Consider the following 20,598-nt stretch of genomic DNA (forward strand, 5'->3'; position numbering starts at 1 on the left):
AAATACTTTCTCCCATTCCATTGATTGCCTTTTAACTTTCTTGATGGTTTCTCTGCTGTACAAAAGCTTTTAAATATTTTTTTTTAATTTTTATTTATTTATGATAGTCACAGAGAGAGAGAGAGAGGCGCAGAGACACAGGCAGAGGGAGAAGCAGGCTCCATGCACCAGGAGCCCAACGTGGGATTCGATCCCGGGTCTCCAGGATCGCGCCCTGGGCCAAAGGCAGGCGCCAAACCGTGGCGCCACCCAGGGATCCCTGTACAAAAGCTTTTAGTTTGAGGTATCCCCACTAGTTTGTTTTTCCTTTTGTTGCCAAATACAAGAAAAACATTCTCAAGACTGATGTTTAGTATCTTACTCCATATGTTTTCTTCAAGGAGTTTGATGATTTCAGGTCTTGTGCTCAAGCCTTTAATCCATTTTGAGTTGACTTTTGTGTATGCTATCAGTTAGTAGTTCAGTTTCATTCTTTTGCATGGAGCTTTCCTAACATCATTGATTAGAGAAACTATACTTTAAAGGTATTTTATAAACTGTAGATATTTAAATTTTATTAAATGTCTTTTTTCCACATCTGATGAAAGATGGATTGGTAATTTTCTACTTGGTGTTTGATTCTACATTAATAGATTTTTTTTTTATACTGGACTATACTTTCAGTGCTAGGATAAATGTAACTGTTGATTCTAATTTGTTGCTGATTTAAATTTACTAGTATTTATGATTTTGACACATACATATATATATACACACACATATATTTATATATACATACACACAAACATACATATATATGTTGTCTTTTAGTTCCTATGTGTATATATTATCTGTTTTGAGTATCAGTTCTTAATTCTGGAGTGATTTGGTAATGGATATCTCTTTCCTACATGTCAATATTTTTCTATATTTTATACATCTTAATTTGTTTTTCCTATTTCTTTGGTATGTAGAACAATTAACAAGAAAAGAAGGCTGACTTGTTTTTCCATTAACTAGCTCATTCTTACACTTACTTACTCAAAAATATCTTAAGGCAAGGCATCCAAAACATGGAGTATTGTAATGTTGTTTTTGACTTCAAGAAACATACAGTTTGTGAAATACACATAAGATAAAATAAAATTTAATGTCCTGGTTGCTATGATTGTATTTTTGAAGGCCACTATGAAAGAGATAGGGAGAGGAGATGAATAACATCCAAATACATTGATTTGATCCATGGGTGGACCAGATATCACCTACTTCTTAATGTGATGAAATAGAAAGTACATAACACTGTATAGTATTTTTAGTTACAATAATAAATGAATCTCATTCTCACTATTCCCCCAATGACAGGGTGAAGGGAGGATAAAGAAACAGTTTGAACAGTATGTTGAGGAATCAGACAAATCCAGAATTTGGGATATTCTTGAATGTAAATGGTCTTCAAATTGAGTTCTTAAAGTGACATTAAAAAAGTAAAGTGTAAAAAAAAATTTTTTTTGTAAAGTAAATAGAGGCACTTAAAAGTAAGTACAAGATATTTAAAAACAGGCAAACAAAATGCAGTGTGTATACCTTGTTGAATCCTGATTTAAGCAAATCAACTATAAGGAGACATTTGTAGATAATCTTAGAGATTTTTAATACATCTTGTTTTTGGATGATAATTTTGATAAGTGTGATAACATGGTTATATTCTTAAACATATTTTTAGGAATACTAAGAACTAAAGGTAAAAGAATGCCAAATCACAACAATGATACAGAGATTAACATAAAATTGGAAAAATAGATTTATTGGAAATGTGTAGTAAGTACATCAGGGTTCACTATAGTTTTCTCTCATTTTTTAGATACTTGAAAATTATCCATGAGAGAATTTACAAAATAATTAAAGACCTGAGGGAAAGCTAAACCTCTATTCTGAAAGAATAAGGAAACATTTCTTCATAGTATTCAAAATATTATTTATGTAAACAGACATTTTTTGTAACCTGCTAAGACTCATGCTATGCTATTTAGAATCAATGGTTATATGGCATCTGAAAATAATCTTAAAGATACTACCCAGACATTATACAAATAACATTCAAAAGGCCTCATTCAGAACTCTTGTTTGGATTATAAAATGCAATTTTGTTAAATTACTATGGACTATGGAGAAAGAAAGGACATAACAATTGAAGAGCAGTTTTCTTCCCGTCAGTGTTGACACAGATATAAATTTGTTTACATCTTATTTTTCAAAAAAAAGTATATATAAAATAGTACCTTAAACATTATTATGCTTTTTATAAAAAATATATAACATGACTTTGATCTGATAACAGTAAAGACAACAAAAAGCTTCACATACATTGAAATATATTCAATACTTAAAAGTTACTCTTAATTTAGATTATCATGCCCTGGAGAAAAGCACCCCTAGAAATTGTGCTAAAGTAATCCACTCTCTGAGAAGCAACTTCAAAAGTAGGTATTTCCATGATTTTCTTTTTTCTAATTCGTGAATTCACGTTAACTTCTCCTACCACTCAAAGGAGACATGACTTTGTACAGAAGATTTTCTGTATTATGAATCTTCTATCCATTCTTGAGGGCCACACTGAAAGTGTAAGGAAGTTAGAGAATAGCTGTCAATTCTGTTTGCTAACTTTCCAGTGAAAAATGGTTGGCAATGCTTGGACAGTAAGAGAAAGGAGGAGGCAAGAAGGAAAGGATAAAAAATAGTTCAACTCATTGAAAGAATATGTGAATAAAGTACATTCTTAGATGATAAAAGGCCAAGTATTACCCAATATATAACTGACAAAAGTAAACTCTTTTTCTATTTTATTTTAAAAAAGATTTGAGAGAGAGCACACAGGAGAGGGTCAGAGGGATAGAGACTCCCAAGCAGACTCCATGATGAGCACAGGTCCCAATGTGGGGCTCTATCCCTCCACCATGAGCTGATCTGAGCTGAAACCAAGAGAGTCCCACGTTTAACTGAGTCATCTAGGCTCCCCTAAAATCTTTGCTTAAAACCTTTTTTTTTAAAAATAAGAGCTGACATTAGTACATGAAATTTCCCTACATAGTTTCAGAAAATATTATACATTGACATTCCTTATTACAAAAGTTCTAGAAAATTCTTGAATACCAGGAAGTTTTTCTACCATAGAATTAATTGAAAGAGTTTAATGAAAAAATGTTTAAGCAAGTAGTACCTGATTATCCTTCCTGAATCATTCATTAATATAACCATAAAGGCATCTGAGATAAAAAAAAAAAAAAAAAAAACCTTAACAAAGATGAGAGGGAAATATCAGAAAAGGAGACGGAACATGAGAGACTCCTAACTCTGGGAAACGAACTAGGGGTGGTGGAAGGGGAGGTGGGTGGGGGGTGGGGGTGACTAGGTGACAGGCACTGAGGGGGGCACTTGATGAGATGAGCACTGGTTGTTATTCTATATGTTGGCAAATTGAACACCAATAAAAAATAAATTTATATAAAAAAACAACAACAAAACCTTAACGAGAACACAAATAGCATATATCCCAGCTTTGCCAGACTATTTGTACAATCTACAAAGTTAAAGTCTCTCAAATAGTAAATCAAGGACTAATAAGATAAAAAAAAAAAAAAAATGAGGCTTCTGTGGCTGAAACACTAAAAAATCTCCGAGCGCTAGTTCCTCCCACAGAGCAGAGTGCCTTTTGACAGGGTGAGAGCTCCCGGCTCCCCACCCTCCTCAGTAGGACTATGCATCCAAGTACAGAGTACTCAGTCCTCTAACAAAGGCCGGGAGGGGTGGGAAGGGGAGGGGCCACCGAGCACGGAGTAGCCCATGGGCAGCTGCCCTGCAATGCATAGCCTGTTTTGTTTGTGTTTGTGTTTTTGTTTTTGTTTTTGTTTTTGTGGCAATTTCATAGCAGGGCTGGGCACTTTTTCTCCTGCGGTGGGGGTACAAAGTAGATTTTACAGAAGATTCATGGGGCACTGAAAAGAGGATTTATGCAACACACTAAAAAGCGAACAACCAGGTAAAACATCTTGAGATTTGTATTTCCCTCCACGTTCCTCTTGTACTTAGTAGCCACCAAGTCCCTCCTCTCTACTTCCCGAGTATTCCCCACAAGATAATATCCTTCACTTTTCTCTAACTGGAGCTATTTGAGGACTTAAAGGCCCTACAGGCCTAATTCAGAGCAGGTTTATCAAATCATCCATCTAATGAACTCCTCTAACTGCCTAGAGGGACTCTACTGCTGAGAAAACTCAGTTTTGTTTGTCATTATCTTTGTGTCCTGGAATGTGAAATAAGCAGTTGTTAGGACAGAGTCTGGAAAGGCCCTCAGTGAAGTGTAGGCAAAGTAGGTAGACTTTCTTGCACTGCATAAAGCCTATGCAGACCAACCACTGTCCTGCCTTGTTTAGAAATAAACTCCCCTCCTGGCAAGAAAACCAAGCAACTGGAGTGAGCTGAAGCGATCTTTACTGCAAAGCTGATTTCCATAACCGTCTGCTTCCTTAGGTTTCAGGCCTGTCACTTGCAGAGGCCATTTGGGTGCTGTGAGTTGGCTGAGTTACGCAGCATTTCTCAGCCTTGAATGTGTACATGAACCACTTGGGAATTTTGTCAAAATGCAGATTCTGATTCCTAGGTCTGGGCTGTGGCCTATAGTTTGGCATTTTAAACGAATTTCCATGCTTCCCCTCTGTGGATTACATACGCTGAGTAGCCAGGAAAGTGTCCTAATAGGAGTGGAGGTGGTGACAGAATGGGAGAGAGAAGGGTTAGCAACTTAGAAGGCATTTCTGTGGAAAATGTCTGGTAAGTTAAAGGGAAAGATATTCCTATTTCTAAGGTGCCCATAACTTATTTTGATTTCTTTACTCATTCTAAGTACTATATCAATTTTAAACTAATCTTATATTTGCAACTTCATATTCTTGGCCTAGAAGACAACCAATAAAATTGTATAAGCTTCAGGTTCTATAAAATCTGCATCTGTCATTGTTAGACACCAAAAAATTGATTCGGGAATATATATATCCACGTAGATTCCTCTTCTCAGATGTTGATCATGAAGCTATTATAGGAATAGGTTAATAGGGAGGAAAAAAAGTCTCTGTATAGTTGCAGGCCAAAAACAAAGCCTAGAAACATGTCTTTTCAGTCGAGTGTGAGTAGAAGATAAGGAAGTTAAAAAGCAACCTATGACTTTACTTAAAACATAAAAGAAGTATTATAAAACTAGAAAGAAAAGATCAATTATCAAATCTGAATAGTTTTTAAAGTAATTTTTGAGTGTTAAATAATGTATGAAAAAAATTGTGAACTCTTAGGAAAAAGGAGGAGGAACTAAAAATGATGGGGCAAACGTAAGAAATCAAAACCATGGAAGTCTGGATAAATTCCATCCATGGAAAAGGGAAAAATTCCCCATTCAAAAATATAAAGCACAATAAATATATAGAGAATGTAAAATAAAATTACATGATACCAAATTATAATGTCAGAATATAAACTTTAACACCTGGCCTCAGAGGTATCTGGGCCAGAGGAGGTTACTTTTACAACAGCGTGTCACTTACGTGAAAGACACTGATAGAAAATTCATGCTGAACTTGCAGGAAATAAATCCCTGGGGAAATATCAGTAGAACAGTACTAGTCTATGAAATCTTAAGTAGACAAGGATACAAAAGGGAAATAGAAACCATAAAGAACATAATTAATAGAAGAGAATTACTATTTCTAGTAAACCCTATAACTTAAAGCTTGATTCTTGAAAAGAATTCTATTACGTGGAACATGCTCATGTCTTAGATTAAAATATCCCCTAAAAAAAAGAATGCATAAAATCCACATTTTGCCAACATATTAAAAATATGCAAAAAAAAAAAAAAAAAGCTTAGAAAATGTTTTTCTGAAACATTAAAGGATCAAATATGCAATGAAAGATACTTTGGGGGGGAAATGATGTCAAAATTGAATAATAAAAGCTACACCTGGAAGTAAAATCAGTCTGTGTGTTTTAGTTATTTATTTATTTATTTATTTATTTATTTATTTATTTTTTTTTTTTGTGTGTTTTTTTTTTTTGTGTGTTTTAGTTATTTAAAGAAAAACTACATTCAACTATAGTAGTTAGAGAAAGAACAAGAAAATACAAATATGAAGAAAATATTACAGTACAGGAGAACATGAAAAAAAGTTGGAACTGATAAGTTTCAAAGCTATCTTAAGCAAATCTAATAGATAATTGTAGCAAATGTATATTTAATCAAGAAACACAAATATTCAAAATGGAAAATATGAAGTATTTTAGATAGGACAGAAACCCATGTCTAACTTATTTAAAGGGAAATGGGTGAATGTACTTGCTGATACTGGATTCTATCATAGAAAACTGCAAAAAAAAAAAAAAAAGATTAAGGGAGGGATGATAAACTAAAACGATGTGGAAATGTTGGGATTTGGAGCAAATGTTCAAGGAAGAATTCTTGAGACGTCTTTGGTGCAAAAAGGTGTTTTATTAAAGCACGCGGGCAGAAAGCTGCACTATGGTCATGAACAGTGGTGGATTGTATACCTTAAAGCTGGGAGGGGGGTTAGGGATAGCACAAGGTTCCAAGGTATTTTGGAAACCAGGTTTCCAGGACCCTGAGGGAGCTAGCTATTGTTAGGAAAAGGTCACTTATTACTGTTTAGTAAAACCTCAGTCATGAGACCCGGCAGATGTATATTGGTGGGCTATGTGCTTGGAGGATAATTGCCAACATCAATCTTGGGGAGTAAAGAAAGGAAGTTTCCAAAAGAATTTCTATATATGTTACAGTAGACTCACAAGATCCTGGGGGGGTCAGTTTAAGATTGCCTTTTGCCCTGAGCAAAGTGTCAACATCCAGGCAACTGAAATCCCAGAGGAAGGTCACTCTGCCTGTTTCAAGGACTTGTCAATGGAGCTCTAAGTAGTAAGGAAATTAAATGTTTTTTCTTTTGCCTTTGTTTCCCATGTCATAAAACAAGAGCCTTCAGGTCAAAAAGCTTCTCCTTAGGGGTTGAATACTTAAAGGCTTTATTTTAAGAGTTGTAGCTTATTTACCAGGACCAATTTTTTTTTTTTAAGTTTAACTCCCTTAAAACTTATGTCAGTTGCTTGTGATTTTTAGAAATGATTTTATTTATTTATTCATGAGAAACATACAGAGAGAGGCAGAGACATAGGCAAAGAAGCAGTTTCCCTTTCGGGAACCCAATGCAGAACTTGATCCCAGGACCCTGAGACACTCAAGTGCCCCTGCTTATGATTTTTTTTTTTTAAGATTTTATTTGGCAGAAAAAGAGAACATGAGAGAGGGCAAGCAAGGGGAGGGGCAGAGGGAGAAGCAGACTCTCCATTGATCAGGGAGCCCAGTGTGGGTCTCGATCACAGGATCTGGAGATCATGACCTGAGCCAAAGGCAAATGCTTAACAAACTGAACCATCCAGGCAGCCCCATTTTCATTTCTGATAATTCAATATTAAATAAAAACTATAAATCTTGTAGAATTATGCACTTGTATTGTTTTTTTTTTTTTTTCTTTTTAAACATACATTATTTAAGGCTGCACATGCCCCAATCTACGTTTCCAGCAGTTTCCCTAGCATAATTGGGCATCTATGCCTTGTAAAGTCCTGCATTTTCAAGCTTATATATATTCTATAATGTTAACTCAGGCCCTAGTGGATGCATTAGATTTGATTTAACTTTACAAAGGGATACAGTATTCCAAGAGAATGGGACAACAAGAGTTGATATGTGGGGTTATCTCAGATTACACTGAGATTTTTAACTACTCTGGAACTCTATTCAAATGGCCTTGGGCCCACAGTTTGATTATTAGCCCACTAACTGGAGGTTGCAAGTAAATCTGGACATTATACATAAAGATCTGTTTCTTACCAATTGGTTTCAAATTTTGTACCACAAGAGAAAACTTGTTCTTTAATAAAGTTAAGAATCACCATGCTATTTTCTTCTTGGTCTTGCTCATGAGCCTCCTGTTCTGAACTTGAAAATCTTGTTTACCTTGATTTATGCCATAAGAAAAAGTAATAGGCTATAATATTCTGTACTTTTCTATAATAGGCAAGAGTATTCCAGTCTTAGGGGACACCCACCCAACACATAGCTGGTAGTGTTTTGTTCTTTCACTTAATAGGTCAACTGCCCAATCTAGGTTCAGGGACACTTACTATCTCTATGTGACTTGAAGAGGAAATACAAAGCAAATGAGACATTTGAAATTACATAGCAAGTGGTAGACATAAATCATGTTAAATATGACCCCTCTTTTGGGGCAATATGAAGCAATAGGAACTGGACTTACCCTCTTTTCCAAAACAACTGAATAAATATAAAATAACAGGTTTCAGACATTAGCATCAGGTAGTGAAGAACAGTGATTCCCGAGACAAGGAAATAAAATGAATTCTACTGTTCCTCCAGCTACTGTCCTGGAAGGAATGTCTAGGCCACATTGAGATGAGTGGGAATCCAAATACACCTGTGAGGTCTCTCTCAGTTGAGAAGACTATTGAGGGTCTGTGAAGGCCAAAGTGGCTAGGGATCACAGGCCAAAGGGTATTTGTTTAATCTGTGCTTTTACCTCTATCAAAGTCTACTTCAGTTAGAAAACACTAAAGAAAAAAATTATTCTGAAGCTATAATTGAAAGAGTGGTACTAGCATAAGACTAGACAGAAAGATCAGTAAAACAGAATGGATAGTTTGGGATGATATTCCAGTACTTGAAATAAAGGTGATAATACAAATCAGTGAGAAAAAAAATTACTTGAAAATATTTGAGATGGCGTTAGGTTTTGAAGGAACAGTAAGATTGTAATCTCATAACATTAATTGGCAAAACGCTAAATTAAGTAATGCATTTTACCGGCAAATGCTGAGGTGTGTAGGATACTAGATATTCTGCTAGATGCTAAGTGCCAAATGTAGAATAGGGAGAAACTTAGTTTCTGCAATCAGAGATTACATAGCCTAGATACAAGGGTGAGGGTAATAAGTGTGACAACCATGTAGAAAGTATGAAGTTCACAAAGAGTGCGTTTCAGGTGAGCCTGTCCTCATTCTAGAGTCATGGAATGTCTTTCTGTAGTAATTTATTTAAATGGATAAAGAGTTACTAACAGTATGAGCAAGAAGGCCAGGAGAGTGTTCCTGTCAGGAATAAGTTCATATATGAGGGCTGTTAGGTAATACAAAGTTTTAGAATTAAAATAAAAAAATTAAAGATTTTATTTATTTATTCATGAAAGACACGGGGAGGTGGGGGCAGGCAGAGACATAGGCAGAGGGAGAAGCAGATTCCCTGCAGGGAGCCCAATATGGGAACTCAATCTACCAGGACCCCGGGATCATGACCTGAGACAAAGACAGATGCTCAACCACTGAGTCCCCCAAGTGCTCCTAGAGTTGAAAAAATAAAAAAATATATAGATTTTAATAAAGTACCATATGAAACTGAAAGGCAGGAGAAAGTGTTGTGAGATCTGATGATATATTGCTGGGAATACATTTATAACAAGTAACTTTAACATTTTCTGATAAAAAGAGGCTCATTTTTTCTCACATAAAATGAAATTACTCTCTCAGTTTATCTGCTCAAATATGGCAAGAATTACCCAGGCTATTTCGGTCTTTATGGCCCTGCCATTCTTAAAAGGCCTTGCCTTTCGCCCTCCTCTTAATGCCTCATGGTCCCATGATGTAACCCCAACCATCTTTTCCACACTCAAGGCAAGAAGAAGACTGACAGTGTCCTTTAATCAGGAAAAGTAAAACAATCTTACTGTTCCTTAAATACCTAACTCCTATTTTAAGAACCCAATCGTACAAACAGCGTATGTTACATAACTAATTTTAGTTTCACCTTAAATATACATATATCTATATGTGTAGAAAAATGTTCATGTTGAAAAGCTTCCCACCTGCCAGGGAAGCTGGTAAAGTGAGTAGCTTTTGCAACATGGAAAAACTGTTAGAAATGGATGTGGATTACCCAAACCACAGTGTATGCCACCAAGAAGGCTGAGGCTTGATTCCAGAGGATTTGTGTTTCTTAAGGACATAATCTTTATCTTTAAGAAATTAAGAGATCTTAAAATTAGGCTTGAGAATTTCAAAATCTGGTGTGTTTGGGAGAAGTATATTATTGTTGCAGGAGTACAGAGAAGAGGGAAAGATGGCATGGGGTAGGTGGTGATGGTAATAGGAAAGGATATACATTGATAGCTGGAGAGAGATTTAAAAAATGTCAGCACCAAGGTATAAGGATTCATGGGATTTCAGGAGTAAAACAGATGAGGTGAATGATTTTCAGGTCTTTGGATTAAACAGTTGAGGGGACTTTAGTGTTGTGGATTCAGACAGGAGCCAGAGCTGGATAGAAAATAGGTTTGAAGTGTAGAGAATATGGACTTCTCTTTGGTAATTGAATTTGCCTCAAAGAAGTCCACCTGGTTGATAATTAGATAGCTATTTGGAATTGGAATTCAAAGGAGAGCTTGAAATATTTGCATTAATAAATGTGCCATAGAGTGTTGACTGCCATGCGTAAGAGGACATCAGAAAGAGCTTTAAGAAAATTCAAGAAAAAACAGATTGGTGGACAAGTCAACAAAAGAAACAGAATGTGTGAAGCAGAAGAAAACCAGGACAGAGGACTCCACAGGACTCAAAGAAAATCAGTTGAGAAAGAACTGATCAGCATGCCAAAGGCTGTTCAGAAGTAAAGAAATTAAAAGAAAGGCAAAGAGAAAAGTGTACCTTCCAGTCAGGGACATTGTAACAGGAGAGATTTCAGTAGAATAGTAATGATCCATTCTCTATGTGTTATAATTTGTTTCTGAAAGAGTGCAGGGGAAGCAAATGAATGGAAAAGGCTTTTTTAAAAAAGTGCATTTGATAGTAAAAACAAATCAAGTGGTATGGGCTTGAGGAAAAGGTATATATTGTGCTTTTCATGAATTCAGAAAATTAAATATGAATAAATTCTGAGGAAGGCCAATCAGGAGATGGAGGGACAGCCCTGTGTACACATGGCAAGAGGATAAAAGAGGATAGGATGAGGTAGTCTGTTTTGAAAATATGCTCATGGGATGTTGTTGTGAGTTTTCCTCCCTTATTCTGGCTGATTTCTTTCCAAAGTGGAGGTAAAGCCATCCTCTGACTGGAAAAGAGGTTGAAGGGTTTAAGAAAGTAGAAGTTTGAAAGTCATTTTGAAGAATGATAGAAGTACCTTACAAGGAACAAAATAACAGTTGCCAGAAAGTTTGAAACTCTGGTTGATGCTGAACCCTAAATTTATACTGGCAGCCGGGCTAACTACCCAGGTGCAAGCTTAGAGAAGGCTGCTAATTGCATTTGTCCAGCTCTGTGGTCTTGCCAGGCAGGTGTGTTGAAAGGACAAAGGCTCAAAAGATATCATAAAGACTTTACAGATTATGGTTGAAATGGTGAAACATGGAATCTAAAATATCTAAAATAGGTTACATGATGGTTTTTCAAATTTTTAAGGTTACTGAATTGTCTAGCAATGAAGTGCATTTCTTTTAAATGCATCAAGTCAATTTTCAGTAATTTAAAAGTTTTAAGTAGCTCAAGGAAACAGGCAATGCCGAACAAACATTGCTAGACTGCCTAAATATCAATATTTATAATTCTGGTCCCTCACTCTCCTCTGTAGCCAAGAAGATTCCATCCTTTCCTTGGGGACAGCACGTTTAGCTTGAACTTCACTGCTTTTCCTGTTTGGGTCATATACTTGCAGTTTGTTCTGGTCATCATGGAGAGCTCACCATCTGTCTTTAGATTCTCTGTGAGATGGCTTCAGTGGTCAGTGTACCTCATCCTTCCCTTTCTTTAGTTTCTACTCAAAGTACTCATCAGCTAGAAAAATATTCTGAGTCTTGTTCCCACTGACTTTTCATCTACTCCTCTCAATGTTAAGATGTTTTATTTCTACCTTTTGAAATGCATATGCCAGTAAGTGGTTGCTACCTCTTTAAGCTCAAAGACTGACTTCTCCAAAGGCATTGGAAATCCTATTTAACAGTAGTTGCCATCTTGTTTTTCTTTATTTCTGTTTCTTCCCTTTTGTTACTCAGAGAATTTCATTATATCATCCTTTCATCAGGATCTCCCAGGGCCTCCCTTTTTCCAGATTCTTAATTTTCTGTCTGTTGTTTGTAATAGTCTTATTTTGTAAGTTTGGCTTTTCATAATTTAAGATTTTCTTTGCTGATTTCTTATTCTGTAATATTTGAACAGTTTATTTTTAAAATGATAGTCTGTATCAGTAATAATGAGAAGAACTAAGGAAACACTCTTAATCCATAGTTGAACAAGATAAATTTATTTTTAAAAGAGCAAATACAACAATCTGTATCTCTACCTGCAAAGAGCTACTTTTAGTGCCTCTACAGTATTCTTCCAGAAATATGCAGATATTGACAAATATATGAGATGTACTTTTATTTCTTGGTTTGATCATTGACCTAGAAATGTTGAAACTCTTGGATTTATATATTATTAAAAAAGAGACTGGATGACAGGTCATTTTCATTAAGGCTTTTTATCCCCCCTGCCAGGAGTCCCACAAGACATTGGACCTAAGAATTCCTTACAAAGTTTCTCTAAGTCAGTTACGATTGTGTGTACTTATTCGTGAAAAGGTACTTGTTGGAACAGAAGAAGTCAAAGGTATGTTATGGGAATGCCCCAAACTCTCTTAGTCACAAATTTCTGTGAAGATTCGGAGTTGATTCCCAATGTAACAGGACTAGAAAAGAGTGGAATGATTCTAAATGTAAGCTATTTTTATAGGTGGAAAAAGATATAATAAGGAAAACTTAAATGCAGTTTTTAAATGTATTTTTGTCATGTTAACATTTAATTATGATCATGAATATAATTCTCTCAAGTTTGAAGTGTTTTATGACTTAGAAAATAATTTCCAAGGTTGCATAATATTCTATGGATGCTTATGACATGACCTGTAGTATCCATTATTATTGGACATTTATGTTTTCCTAATTATTTTTTATGCAATGAATAATATGACCAACATATTTTATTACTTGGATGAACCTCAGGTAATTTCATTAGGATGAATTCCTAAAAATAGAATTACGAAGTCAAAGATATGCACATAATAAGAATTTTGGCCCACCTTGCCAATAGACCTCTTGGAAAACTTTCAAATTTTATTGTCATAGGCAGTACATGCTTTTAATGAAAAATTAATGGTCAATGTAATTCTTTTGTCTGAGCATGATGATAATTCCTGTTAGGGAAATCTAAGCACAAAGTAAAAATCATGTGGAATGAGTTTAATCCATTTCTATAATTATCCTTCTCCATCTTAAAACCTCTTACTGATTTTCTTTTAGAAACCGTGAATGGGACCTGACCTCTTGTGTTGCTATTGATGACGATATTACTCATAACATAAGGCAATCTATCTATAGATACATGTGTAATGGGAGAGGGTTCCATTCTTCATAGAGCATATGCTTTGTTTTCAGCTCTGACAAATCTTTGCTTCCTGGTAGAGCCTTTCCACATACATATGTGTGTGCATATATAACACGCACATACCATGTTGAGGCTGTACGTAAACTTTTTTTTTAAAAGATTTATTTTTATTTATTTATGAGAGAGAGAGAGAGGCAGAGACACATGCAAAGGGAGAAACAGGCTCCATGCCAGGAGCCTGACGCGGGGCTCGATCCCGGGACTCCAGGATTGCGCCCTGGGCCAAAGGCAGGCGCCAAACCGCTGAGCCACCCAGGGATCCCCTGTACATAAACTTAAATGAGGCAATTTCAGGAAAGTACATGTTTTTAGAAGACAACAAATATTCATGTTCATATCCTTATCTGCACAGGAAGGTAGGGAAGACAACGAATAGTCATGGAGGTTGTTGCATGGCACAGCACCATTGGTTATTATTCCCACGTGCAGAGGGAAGGATAAAGATCCCTTCTAGGAAGTATCTAACATGCTTCCTGTTATACCCACACACAAACTCAACAACTCCACTAGATCAAGTAAGCTTTTATTCAAATCTCAAAGCTGTGAGTAATCTCAATTGTGCAAATTAAATCAACATTCTATTTTAAGGGCTCCTAAAGAACAGTGTCTATACTTTTTCTCAGGAGTTTATTTAGAAAGTTTTCCTCCATGACTAATCCAAACTCACTGTCCCTTGGGATCTCTTAAGTACCTTTGCACTGTGTTTCCTTCCTGATTTCAAATAATTCATTCTCTACTCTTAAAGATTATCCTTCATTTTTAAATTAATCCATTTATGGAATCTATCTTAAAATTCATAAAGCTGAATAGATTTTTTTCCCTTTTTACAAATAAAGCTAATAGTATCTGTTTCTTTGCAACCAAAGTTTTTAACCTCTTCTAAATGAAATTTCACTTATTAACCCTCATTGTCAATACTCTCTACAAATCTAACTGGTTCTTTAAGTTTTAATAGTTTACTTGAATGTTTCCATTGTAATTCAAAACTAATGGATATGAAATATGTGAGCCTTGGTGAATATAAAATATGTCTAGGAACATTTTATATGGAGGACAGAAATATTAATTTATGATAAAACATGCCATATTGTATTAAAACAATATAGGAGCATATGAGTCAGACTGTGTACAAGAAAAATGCATCAGTTAGATGTTTACTTAAAATTAAAATTTAGATATATTTACTTTAATATTTATATTCTCATATTCTGTTTCTGCATTGAAGAGGTTGAATAAAATATACTTTGCCGGTAATAAACTATTATGATGACTCATTTGGAGCCTAAAATGACAGTTTTAATTTAGTCTCCTTATGGAGATCTGAAAATAGTTTTAGGCACTGTTAATATTTCTGCATTAGAAAATTGTTTACTTTCAAATAATTCTTCTGGGCATAAAAACTCACAAACAATGAGAAACTCTTAAAGTGTTAGTCAGAAATATTCAGTATTAGTTTTTGAGAGAGTTACCTAATGAATAAAGATTGGATATTACCATTGTTTGAAAAAATTATTTTGATATTATAAAGTTTGTTGGCTCAAAATGGAGGAGGTGAGGGAAGAAACATGATACTTGATAGCTTAAAGGCTTATTATTATTATCCATACTCTTTCTACCACTTTTGTTTTATAATTAGAAGAAACAGAAATATGAAAAAAACCTCCAAACTTTTTTTTTTCTTTTCTTTCTTTTTGTTCTGGATATAATGATTGATACAATTAAAATTCTATAGAAGTAAGGCAAGGATTTGGCTTTTGTAGTCCTTTTTCCTGATTTAACCTTTTCACATTACCATGGATGATTGAAAATTAATTATACAATATATCTCTCTCTTAAGGTACTCACATAAAATTGCCACAATCTCTAACTTGTCATATTCTGTACTGTTTGTACTCTGTATCACTGTAATGACATCAAGTGTCACCTGTTTCTCTTATTTTTGTTCTTTCTGACTAAATCTTCCCTTAGTATATGCATTGTGTCTTTCCATAGGCAAAACTGGTGTGTCTAGTGAATGTGTCTTTTATGAAAAATGTCAAAATTTGATGGGGTGGAAAATGTTTAATGCTTTTTTTTCTGTGCTGTCAAAATGTTGATATCTGACAGAGTGAGAAAAACTTTAGTATTATTCCTGGAAGGTGTTTATAATTCTTGTTTAAGAAGATTTCATTTCTTTTCTTCTAACACCATTTTTACCCCATAAAACTTTAATCCTCAAGTAGAAGACCATAGGAAATGGTTTTTACTCTGAGATGCTGAAAAGTGCAATGATGTGCCATTCATTCTGCAATGCCTTAGTTACAGCAAACCTATGTTCTTCTTGGATAATATGATGCAAAAATTGATCATCCAATGGCATTTTCCTGTGTGGTAGTGGATAGAATCTGCTTTAAGTATGGATGCAGCAGAACTGCAGAACTGTCATTTTGCAGTTGTGTAGTATTATCATTCCCAGCCTTATTTTTGTGTGAAGACTAACTTTAAAAGCAGAGTTTCCCCCAAGAAAAAATATCAAGAGGATTGTAGCAATTTATCTTAAAATATTAAGATGAATGTGTGTGGCTGGAGAGATTAGTGAAGAGAACTAGTAGCTGTCAAAAGTCATTTTGGGATTGAGGTAGTGTGTAAACTGTGGACAATTTTAAAGTGATGGAAGAATTTTAGCAATCATAAAGATATAAACATTTGCAACAAATGGTAATAAAATAGATAGGTTGTAATAGTTGTAATTCTGCATGGTACAGCAGTATGCAATGATTTTAGTGTGCAGTGATTTTATGTTGGTGTTTGATACGGCTTGTGGTTGTTTTGTTCAGTTTTTTGTTGTTGTTGTTGTTGTTGAAATAGTTGCCGGACCATTAGTCTGAGAAGTTCTATATCTTTAGATTCATTGATTTTTCTCTGATAGCAACAGAGTATTAATGTTAAAAAAATTGAGGTGTAATTAGGTTAGCATTGTTTTGCAATGAGAGAACAACCTTAAAAAATTAAAGGAGCTCATGACGGACAAGGAGAAAAAGTTCCAGAGCTAGAGCATAGGTGGGTAAGAGCAAACAACAAAAGTTTAAAGTGATACATATTTCCATTTCACTTGTCAGTGAATTTCCACACCCATTCAAAACACAGCTACGTACAGATACAGAGATAACTCTAGCTTAATCTTTGATCCAGGGACTAAAGAAATAATAATTAATGCATTGAGATACATTAACAAGATCTTGAGTGATTTTTTGAACAAGAATGTGTTTTATGCACAATATTGCAAGAGTAATTATGACCATGTAATGTTCTATAGGCTGGTATTCTACTGATTGACACTTTGAATTTCTTGAGATAAGTATATGGGAGAGAACTATATACCTGAGGGAAAAATGAAGACTTTCAGTCTTGACAACGTGGATTCCACTATGTTAAATGTAATAATGCCCAAAATAACACAGTAAAATGGGGTCATGGATCTTAGACCCTGGAGCTAATCATAAAAATATTTCAAAAAGTATCTTATGTTTTGCAACTCAGAGGTAACATTATGGCTTTGGCAGGTACCATGAAGCCATTATGGGAAAGAGTGTTTACATTTTATAAATGATATTTCTAGATTTGATTGTTTAGAATTTTTTAATCACTTATTTTCCAGGTAGTCCATACAGTTGATGGGATTTATTAAAAGAAACTGTCATGTATACAACAAATAAACATCAAGATTTTAATATCGTTTTATAGTCATTATTTTACTGCAGGTAGATAGAGAACTCAAAGAGTACTTGATAATAAAGCTTGCAGATAATTACTTGCACATTTGCTGATATGATTTCCTTAGTGAATATGAAAAAAGCCAGAGAACTTGCTATGTAGATACTAATGTAAATTTTGATCCCTTAAATATGGTAAGGCATCTCTCTAAGTATCTCTATATCTCTAATGAAAAATAATTTCCTATTGTACGGTTATAAAGAGCTTTATGGAGTGTGCAGAAGTATTTCAAGAACTATTGTAAACATCCAGCAAAGATTAAGTGTGGATCTGAGCCATCTGCCTCAGTTAAACTATTGATTAACAAGAGAAGATGTGTACAAAACTATTTCAATAGTTCTGTTAAAAAAAAGTTGAAAGACCCCAAATGTAAGGCACTTTATTAACTAATAAAAGAAAAAATAATTAAGTATCACATTATTCTAGATAAGGCAGCAGGCAATTAGAATACAAAGACTAGCCCATCCCTCAGGTTTATTCATTGTAGTGGAAAAGAAGACATAAAAACCTGCAACTGATGAATGTGACAACTGAATGTTTTAAAGTTAGATAAAGGTTTTTTGGAAGACCAAAAGTAATTAATTTTGCCTCAGAGAAAAGAAGAGAAATAACAGTAATTTTGTACCTAAAGGGTGAAAAGTTTTTCTGCTAAGCGAGATCCAGGAGGAAACATTGGAATCAAAGTGAACAAAGGCAAATAATATTATTACTAATTATTAATAATGTATTTATTAAAATTTAACATATTTGAATTATAATTGTGTTAATAGTAATACCATTACTATTATTACATCTGATACTTATGGAGCACTATGTACAAGTACTGTGCTACACAATAATTTATGTAATCTTCAAGCAACTGTGTTTGATAGGAAATATAATTATTCTTTAATGATGAAAAAAATTGAGGTACAGAGAAGTTATGTAACTCTCCCCAAATCATAGTGGTAAGAGAGAGAGGCAAGGTAGGGATGTTGGCAGTTTCTAGCTTTTGTAATTTCAGATATACCATAATAACTGAATAGCGGCTTGAAGTAACAAGATCTGTTAATATGTTGATGAAATACTTATCAATGCTCTTACATTCTAGCATTGTGTTAGACAATGGTAACACAAATATCTGTTTTTTAAAAGCATGCTTTTTACCTGTGCATATGTGTACCGGTAATTATGCTAGAATATGGAAAGTAAGAACAGCTAATACTTACATAGTTTTTAATATTCAAAGTGCTCTACATATATTAGTTGATTCAGTATTGATAGTCATTGTAGGTCAGAAGAACTATTATCAGCCTCATTTTTCATTTAAGGAGACTGAGATCCAGTGGCATGAAGTGACATAAGACCACACAGCTGGTAATGGAGCCTTGCTGGAGATTCCAGCAGGTTGGATGCCAAACCAATGCAGTGACAAGAGATACTGGTTCCATTACAGTATACTCAGATTAGGAGAAAAAATATACTTAAATAGGTCTTAAAATCAGTGAGTTGGTTTCAGCTTGGAGAAGAAGAAAATTAGAGAAAACAAACAAACACAGAAAAAACCTTTGCTCTCAGGCGAATGATAACAACAACAATAACAACAATAATAATGCCATATAAAGCGTTTTACAACTTTCTTGAACCCATCACAAAATTCTGGAGACACAGGATAATTAGCCCAAAATTTAAGAGGACACAAGTTTACCTGGGCACTGGCTTGCTTAGAAACATGAAGCCAGACATGGATAAGAGTTCAGTGAAGATAATTAGCAAATCAGTGGAGGATAGTTACATGTGTAATGATAAAAGAAAGAGAAGGTCTGGTGATGGCAAAGAGGAGAGTCTACTCTCTGAACCCTCCAGGTACTCACAAGTAACAATTACAATATATATGAATGAATGAAGGAATCCCCATGCAGATAGATAGGTAAGTAGGTGGATGGGTGGATGATAGAAAAAGTCCTAACAAAGGTTCTTTCCTGCTGTAGCACTGGGTGAGAGGAACAGCTCCTGGGAAAGGAGTGGGGAAGAGTGTCCAGAAACTCCACCAGGAAGCTTTTTCTACTATCTTACTTAAGTATCCAAATCCGTAGTCTGTGAAATTAAGGGCAACAAATATTGTTGCCTTTAGGACATAAATGAAAGCCAATTGTCATGGCAAAAGAGAACAGAAAGCAAACCTTCCATCTATTTATTTATTTATTTTTATTTTTTCATTATTCGAGAGAGAGAGAGAGAGAGAGGCAGAGGGAGAAGCAGGTTCCATGCAGGGAGCCCGATGTGGGACTCGATCCTGGGACTCCAGGATCACGCCCTGGGCCAAAGGCAGGCGCTAAACCACTGAGCCACCCAGGGATCCTGCAAACCTTCCATCTTATTCTAGGCTGAGAACTAGGCCAGTGTGTGGCAAGAGCACAAACACCCAATTCCCTGAACCATGGGATCTGGTTCCCACTTCAAACAGAGACTTGATACAGACTACTTAGCATGTATTTCCCACCCACATCATCATCTGCAGGCTGAGAATTACTTTGTATTTGGTACCTTGCAAGATACCTTGCAAGATGTTTCTCTGGTGTGTAGCATAAAGGAGAGACCTAAGGCTGAAGTTAGAATAGACATGAGTAGGGGTAGAAGGTGAGGAAGAAGAGTGAAACACTTAAATAACCAGCTCCTACTATGCCAGGTATAACGAAAGGACTTTAGAACGGAAGGTATACTAAGGGTAAACATAGTAGTGATAACGTCTGGAACTTCTAATTGCATGAATTGTAACCTGCCACACCAAAGGCCTTGCAAAAGTGACATCCCCATTTCCAGTTGTAAAGGCTATTTGCCTCAGTTTCTAATATCCTGCACTGGATGTCCATCTTTTTATTTATTTATTTATTTATTTATTTATTTATTTATTTATTTATAATAAGGAGGGTTTCTTGGATGACAGTAATGTTCTGTGTTTTGATAGGGGTTTTGGGTACATGGGTATGTCTGTCAAGATGCAGAAAATGTACACTTAGGATTTTACATTTCATTGTATGTAAATTACACATCAAGAAAAATTGAACTGAAATTCTTTTTTATTTTTTTTAAAATTTTATTTATTCATGAGGGGCACAGAGAGAGAGGGAGGCAGAGACATAGGCAGAGGGAGAAGCAGGTTACCTGTGGAGAGCCTGATTTGGGACTCAATCCCCGATCCCTGGATCACACCCTGAGTCAAAGGCTCAACCGCTGAGCCACCCAGGCATCCCTTGAACTGAAATTCTTAAGTGACAATTGGTTGATGCC

Source organism: Canis lupus, chromosome 9 (genome assembly GCF_048164855.1).
Source record: "Canis lupus baileyi chromosome 9, mCanLup2.hap1, whole genome shotgun sequence".
Taxonomy (NCBI): domain Eukaryota; kingdom Metazoa; phylum Chordata; class Mammalia; order Carnivora; family Canidae; genus Canis; species Canis lupus.